Raw genomic sequence first — 7,281 nt, 5'->3', positions numbered from 1 at the left:
GGCACATAGCTAGACTCTCTTTTTTAGCTTCTGCTGCAATTATCTGTGCCCATCTTGCTGAGGTCAGTCCAACAGACTGTGGACAGAAACAGTGTCAAGGCTAGACACAAAAAGCATCCAGCAGGCAACCGGGCATGCTGGCACATGGTTTTAATCTCCAGCACTTGAGAGGCAGAGGATGGCAGATCTCTGTAAGTTTGGGACGAGCCTGGTGTACCTAGTGAGTTTCAGGCTAGACAGAGTTACTTGGTAAGACCCTGTATCAAAAAACAACAAAAGAAACAAACGCGTACCACCATCACCGCCAATAATCTACAAAACATCCAACAAGTAAGATCCCTCCTTTCCATCCCTGTAAATTTTGCTTTTGATATCTGAATGTTAACAACTTGGGTATTCTTGGAGGTCATGGATTATGCCTGAGAATAACTGAATCTCTGTCTTGAATGACAGACTGCATGGAGCAGGAAGGCATCACCACCACCATCACTCTTGCCATCAATTGTACTGTAAATGAAAGTGATATGGCTTTATTTTAAGTCACTGCTTTTTCGGAGCTCATCTGTTAGCTGCTAGCATTTCTGGCCACTCTGGTAAGCTGTTGCATGCCTAGTTACAAAGAGAAGATCAGGTGATGAAATAGCTCTTTTCATGATTTTAATCCTATTTGTGTGTGTGTGTGTGTGTGTGTGTGTGTGTGCCCTCATGTGTCTTCCTTCTACTGATATTTGAAGACAATTGGCACACAGTCTGAGTCCAGAATTTAAAACAACTCATTTATTAAAGCAGGTTAAAAAAAAAACACTTATTTCAAGTGCTCCTTTGCATTTCCTGAACAAATACTAGCATTTCTATCAAGCAATACATAAAATCAAAAGAAAAAGAAAAACCATAAGGCTGGAAGAGTAGAGTGGGAAACACATTTGAGCAAACTGTCCCAAACTGGCAAAGGTGATTATCATCATTCATATCTTAGAATCAAGAAGTCAAAGAATCGTTTATGGCCATGTTATATCCTTATCTTCTAAACACTATAGGAAATGTTAGCACACTTAATGTGATATTAGCATTATTTCATATGTACTGACATTCTAATCAGATGATTGAAAAGTTTTAGAGCTACCTCACATTTTAAATACGATAAATATTTAAAATATTATAATTCTAAAGGTCAATTCATTCAAAAAGTTCATCTTACAAATGAGAAATGAAAACCCAGAGAAGTTGAGCAACTTCTTCAAGAACATACTACCAGACAGTGGGAGGTGAAGAATTAAAGAATCCTCTGGTTCTTGTATAGTATATTTTTCATAAATAGTCTCTCCTTTTTTAATTATATTTTTTATATTAATTACAGTTTATTCACTTTTTATCCCAGCTATAGCCCCCTCCCTCATTCCCTCTCAATCCCACCCTCCCTCCCTCATCTCCCATGATCCTCTCCAAGTCCACTGATAGGGGAGGTCCTCCTCCCCTTCCATCTGACCCTAGCCTATCAGGTCTCATCAGGACTGGCTGCATTGTCTTCCTCTGTGGCCTCGAAAGGCTGCTCCCCACTCGAGGGGGGTGGTGGTCAAAGAGCCAGCCACTGAGTTCATGTCAGAGACAGTCCCTGTTCCCCTCACTAGGGAACCCACTTGGATACAGAGCTGCTGGGCTACATCTGAGCAGGGGTTCTAGATTATCTCCATGCATGGTCTCCCTTTCATTGCCACGAATACTGCACTATGCCAGATGAACAACCTGGACTTTCTGTCTCAGCTTCTTCCTTTCAGCTGATTTGTCACAGTTCTTTTTGCACATGTCTATCTTCCTAAGACACAAATACAATAAAGATTATACCTACTGTTTAGAATGCTACAATTTGGGGCTCGGCATGTGGGTCACTGGTAGAGGACTTATTTGTCCAGCATGTGTAAGGTCCTAGGTTCAATCCCTACCTGTGTCAAAATAAATATACAAATAAAATCAAAACTTCCATTTATTTATTAGTTCATCTAAGTTATATGCTCAACTTTGGGCCAGGCGCTCACTGAATAGTGAGAACAGGAAGCGACATACAGATGAACCATTTAATATGTCATCATTGGAGGGGGAGCACTGTTTACAATCAACAATCACAATTCACTGGAGCATTTCAAACAGAAGTGGCAGGATGTTGTGTGACATACATATTTCTTCTTTCTTTTTATAAACATGATTTTTTATTTATTACAGTTTATTCACTTTGTATCCCAGCTGTAACCCCACTCTTGTTCCTTTCCAATCCGTCATCTCTCCCTCCCTCATCTCCTCCCATGGCCCTTCCCAAGTCCACTGATAGTGGAAGACCTCTTCCCCTTTCATCTCACCCTAGCCTATCTGGTCTCATCAGGAATGTCTTTCATAGAGATACCCTGGACCCCCTGCACAGAGGTAGCCTGTGGTAGTACAGTCTCTAAATGTGCTCCCTAATAAGGGGAGCAGGGGCTGTCTCTGACATGAAATCCCTCCTCCTGAGGGGGAAGCAGCCTGACCAGGCCACAGAGGAAGACTATTTTTTCTTTTATTACCAGAGGCCCCACCCAGTTCTCTGCACTCACATTAGGCTCACAAGGGCTGTAACTGCCTGTAACCTTAATGATTATCTAATCCTTCTTTTGGCCTTCAAGGGCACCTACACACAAGCAACACACACAAACACACACAAATAAAAATCAACACACACATAAAAATCTATCCTGTAAAAATGCTCAAACTCAATAAAATGATTTTGGAGCTATTGGAAGAACTTAAGGAAAAGTAGTGTCATCATTGATTTTGAGTTTTAGAGTTTGAGAATATCACAGTGAATAAGATGTGGCTGTTTGTAGCAATGCAGTAGTCAGAGTTCAGATGCAGATAAAATACACCTCCAGGGTATAAATAAAAGCAGGATAAAAAATGATTGCAATTGTTAGGGCAGCAAAATCTAGACTGAGCTTCCAAGAAACCTTTCAGAGCAACCTGACTGCCAGAGATCTGTTGCTTCTGCTGTGATCCGGGGGCTGCAATATGAAGACTGTCTCCACATAATGGCTGTCTCCAAGACTCACTCTCCTTTGCAATGGTCTGGAATTTATCCAGCAAACCGAATGCTCTTTTCACTCATGTAGCTAGAGCCTGGACACTGGACTCCTTCCACAGCAGCCAGTAAGGGCCTAATGGCTCCATACATCTTCTGTCCAACGGAAATAGCAGAAGTAAGGCTCTCTATTCACGATACATCACTTCCACCTTCTACATCTTGCATGGGTGTACTTGAGTGTTAAACTGTATACCACAACCAGGAGTGTAGCTAAGGAATGCAGTCTGCTATAAGGAAATGAAAGGAGGTTAGAGTGAAACCTACAATGTGCTCCATAGAGGTCAAGATGAATTATGGGGTTGCTGAACAATTCATGTGAGAGGTGAAGAGAGCCTTAGCAAAGAGATGGAAGTAGGTTGGAGGATGTTGGAGGTAGGATTGATTGGTATATGTTGCCAGTCTGGTCTACAGAGTGAGTTCCAAGACAGCCTCAAAAAAAAAAAAAAAGGAAAAAAGAAGGAGAAGGAGGAGGAGAAGGATGAAAGAAAGAAAGAAAGAAATAAAGAAAGAAAGAAAGGAAGGAAGGAAGAAAAGAAAAGAAAGAAAAACAGAAAGAAAGAGAGCAAAAGACATACTTGAGGCACATCTTTGGAGGAGTCCGTGAAGAATTTTCTAGTGAATATTAATTTAAGGGAGCATGCCTGGCTCTTAACAAAAGCAGGACAATCTCAGGAGCTTGATGAAAAAGGAGAAAGAAGAAAGCCAGCTGAGTTTCATCACCTCGTCCCCACACCTTTAGATTCTCGATCCATTAAGATGTGAAGAGTCTTTTTTTTCTTTTTTTTAACTTTTTTTAATTTTTTATTAATTACACTTTATTCATTTTGTATCCCCCCATAAGCCCCTCCCTCCTGCCCTCCCGATCCCACCCTCCCTCCCCTTTCTGCATGCATGCCCCTCCCCAAGTCCACTGATAGGGGAGGTGAAGAGTCTTTGGCACACATTCCCCCTTCTATGAACTCTCTATGCTTTCCCTACCATGAAAGACTTTGTCCTCTTGTACCATGAGTCAAGTAATTTCTTCTTTCCTTAAGTCACAGCAATGGGAAAAGTAAGGCAGCTGCTGCAGCAGGGTAAAGGAGCATAAAATCAAGGATAGCAATGAGAAATGATTCCTTGTGGGAAAGGAACTTAGAAAGGAGTCCCACTTGCTTTTCAACATACTGAATTATGTAGGACCTCTAAATAGAACAACAAAAATTGGTGATACAGGTCTCAAGACTCCAGGGTGAGGTCAGAAAGTATAGGTAATGATCTGAAAGCCATTGGCACCTTTGAGCTGGTCAGAAGATGAGATCATTCCAGAAGCATGTACATAATAATATATCTGAAATTACCATGACAGAATTATCTCGAGGCTCCAACACACTTTCTATCCAGTTGCTGCTATGATTGTTTTCTTACTCACAAAAAGTTAATATGCCGATGTAGTTAAGGAATAGCTAGTTGACCATAAAGTGGAGAGGTTATCTAAGTAGTCTTAACCTGATAATACAGGGCTCTCTAAAAATAGTTTTCTTTGACTGATCAGAAGTGAAATATTTGGGGTTATCGAGATGGCCAAGTGGGTAAATGTACTTGATGCCAAGCCTAACAACCTAAGTTCAATCCTCAGTCTCCACATGGTAAAAGGAGAGAAAAGACTCCTACGGGTTGTCCTCTAACCTTGACAAGGACACCATCATGCATGTACACACACACACACACGACACACATGTAAATAAAAAATTTTAAATGTGAGGTATTTGAAGCATAAAGAAATACAATAAGGGAGGGAGATTTTTTTTTAATGTTTTTAAGACTTATTTTATTTTAGGTATATAAGTGTTTTGTTCATATATATATGCATGTCTTTGTTCTACATATACTGGAATTATCTGTGGCTATGAGATGCTGTGTGGAACGAAACCTGTGTTCTCTGCAAGAAAAGCAAGTGCTTTTGACCACTGAACCATTTTTCCAGCCTTGGGAAAGACATGTTCTTTTTCCTCACTGCTGAAATGGAGGAGGCCACTTGGAAGGACATGAGTATAGACTCTAGGAAGTGAAAAGAAGCCAGCTGATAGCCAACAGTAACAACAGCCAAACAAACAAAACATGTCAGTTCTATACCTGTTTCTTAGCCAAGTCCTTGCACAAACAATGGTAGCCAGGCAATTTAAATTAGATGTTAGATAGATATGATCAGTAACTAGCAACTATTAACCAGGGACCTAATGAAGAAACCTACTACCTTTTTAGAGTGCTTTGAGGAGGATATATAAAAGTCCACTCTGATTTCTCTTCCTGTGAAGGCCACATCCTTCGCCAAGAGAGAGTCATTCCTCAATCTGCCATTGACATCTGAAAGAAATAACAAAAATTGGAATCCAAGATGGAGGAGCCCAGAGGACACTGTGCCTGATGAGCAGGACAGCAGTGACTGCACAGCGACCAACAGACCAAACTCTGGGCCCTAAAACACCAGCGATTGTGTTTCCCAGCTGAGAGGAAACTCCACAGGGTGGAAAACAATCAGGTCCATTCTCAGGTCACTCAGCTAAACCACAGAAGTGTTCCTGGGTCTCAGCATGTGCTTGATCGCCAGCCCAGAGCCACACAGTGCATGCTCTGATCACCATCCCAGATTGAACTGTGGGCCCTACAACACCAGAGACCGGGATTTTCAGCTGAGAGAAAACACCACGATGGGGGAAACATTAGGTCCGACCTCAGGACACCCAGCTCTGGTAAAGTTTCTGGGCTCCCGCAGGCTCCAGGCTCTAGTCTCTGGCTGCATGAATGAGTGCTGCACTCACTTTCCATTGATTACCACTTGGGTACTGGGGCACAGTGCTCCAACCTCAGACCTTCAGAAGCCCGGGATCCCCGGGATCCCCGGGATCAGTGCCAGACACTGTACGAAGGCACAACCTGTCTCCCTAGCTAAACTGACCAAACTGCAGCGCTCCCTGCTTCTTCAAGAAGGCTGCTCCCAGAAAACACAGGGTAAGAGCAGCAGCAGTAGCCCACTAAACTCAGAGCAAGAAACTCAGCTGCAGGGCAACTGTCTCTAGGATTTCTTTTGGTGAGAGGAGAGCCGCCCCCCCCCCGCCCCGACTACCAACAACCACAGTTACCACACAGGTCCATATGCCTGAGGTGAACTGTGGCAATTCCTGAGAAGCACTGGCCATTCGGTGACCATACCCAAAATGCTGAGGAGGCCTCCTTCAGGAACAACCATCTTCCTGTCGAGGGGATTCTTCCCACCCCAGGATTCCAGGAGGTGCCAGAAACTAGCAGCCAACACCCGAGACAGCAAGATGGGTAAAGGTCAAAGTAAAAGCACAACCAACAAAAGGCAAAGCAAAATGGCATCTCCAGAATCCAGTTATCCAGGGGCAAGCAGCCCTGGACACCCTATCATAAGTGAAATTCAAGAAGATGAGCTTAAATCTATGCTTATGAATAACATAATGGAGGAAACAAATAAAATGTGTCAAGAATTATAGGTAGATAAAGTCAAACAAAGTATGGCCATTCATGAAGAAATACAGGAAGATGCAGTCAAACAGTTCATAGCTTTCAGATAAGAAATGATTAAGTCACTGAAAATAATAAGAGAAACGGAGGAATGTTCAAACAACCAGGTGAAGGAATTGAAGGGAAAACAGGAAAATACAGTCAGACAGGTGAAGGCAATCAATAAAATGGTTCAAGATCTGAAGATAGAATTGGAAAAATTAAAGAAAACACAAACAGAGGAAATCATGGAGAGAAAGAACTTAGGGAAAAAAGCAGGAACTGCAGAGGTAAGCCTGAACACCAGACTACAAGAAATGGAAGAAATTGATGTTTCCGTTAAAAAAAAAAATCTTAAATCTAAAAAAATTTCTGACACAAATCATCCATGAAATCCAAGACAGCATGAAAAGACAAAACCGAAGAATAATAGAAATAGAGGAAAAAGAAGATTCCAGTCTCCAAGGCCCAGAAAATATTTTCAACAAAATCATTGAAGAAAATTTTCCCAATTTAAAGGAGAGGCCTATAAGCATACAAGAGGCCTACAGAACACTTAATAAATTAAACCAGAAAAGAAAATCCTTCTGCCACATAATAATCAAAACAGTAAGTGTACAGAAAAGAAAGAAGAAATACTAAAAGCCTCAAGGGAAATAGGCCAAGTAACA

The sequence above is a fragment of the Psammomys obesus genome, unplaced genomic scaffold (assembly GCF_907164565.1).
Source record: "Psammomys obesus unplaced genomic scaffold, mPsaObe1.curated_primary_1811, whole genome shotgun sequence".
Lineage (NCBI taxonomy): Eukaryota > Metazoa > Chordata > Mammalia > Rodentia > Muridae > Psammomys > Psammomys obesus.
The sequence above is the reverse complement of the archived record's forward strand: the minus strand, read 5'-3'. Positions refer to the sequence as shown.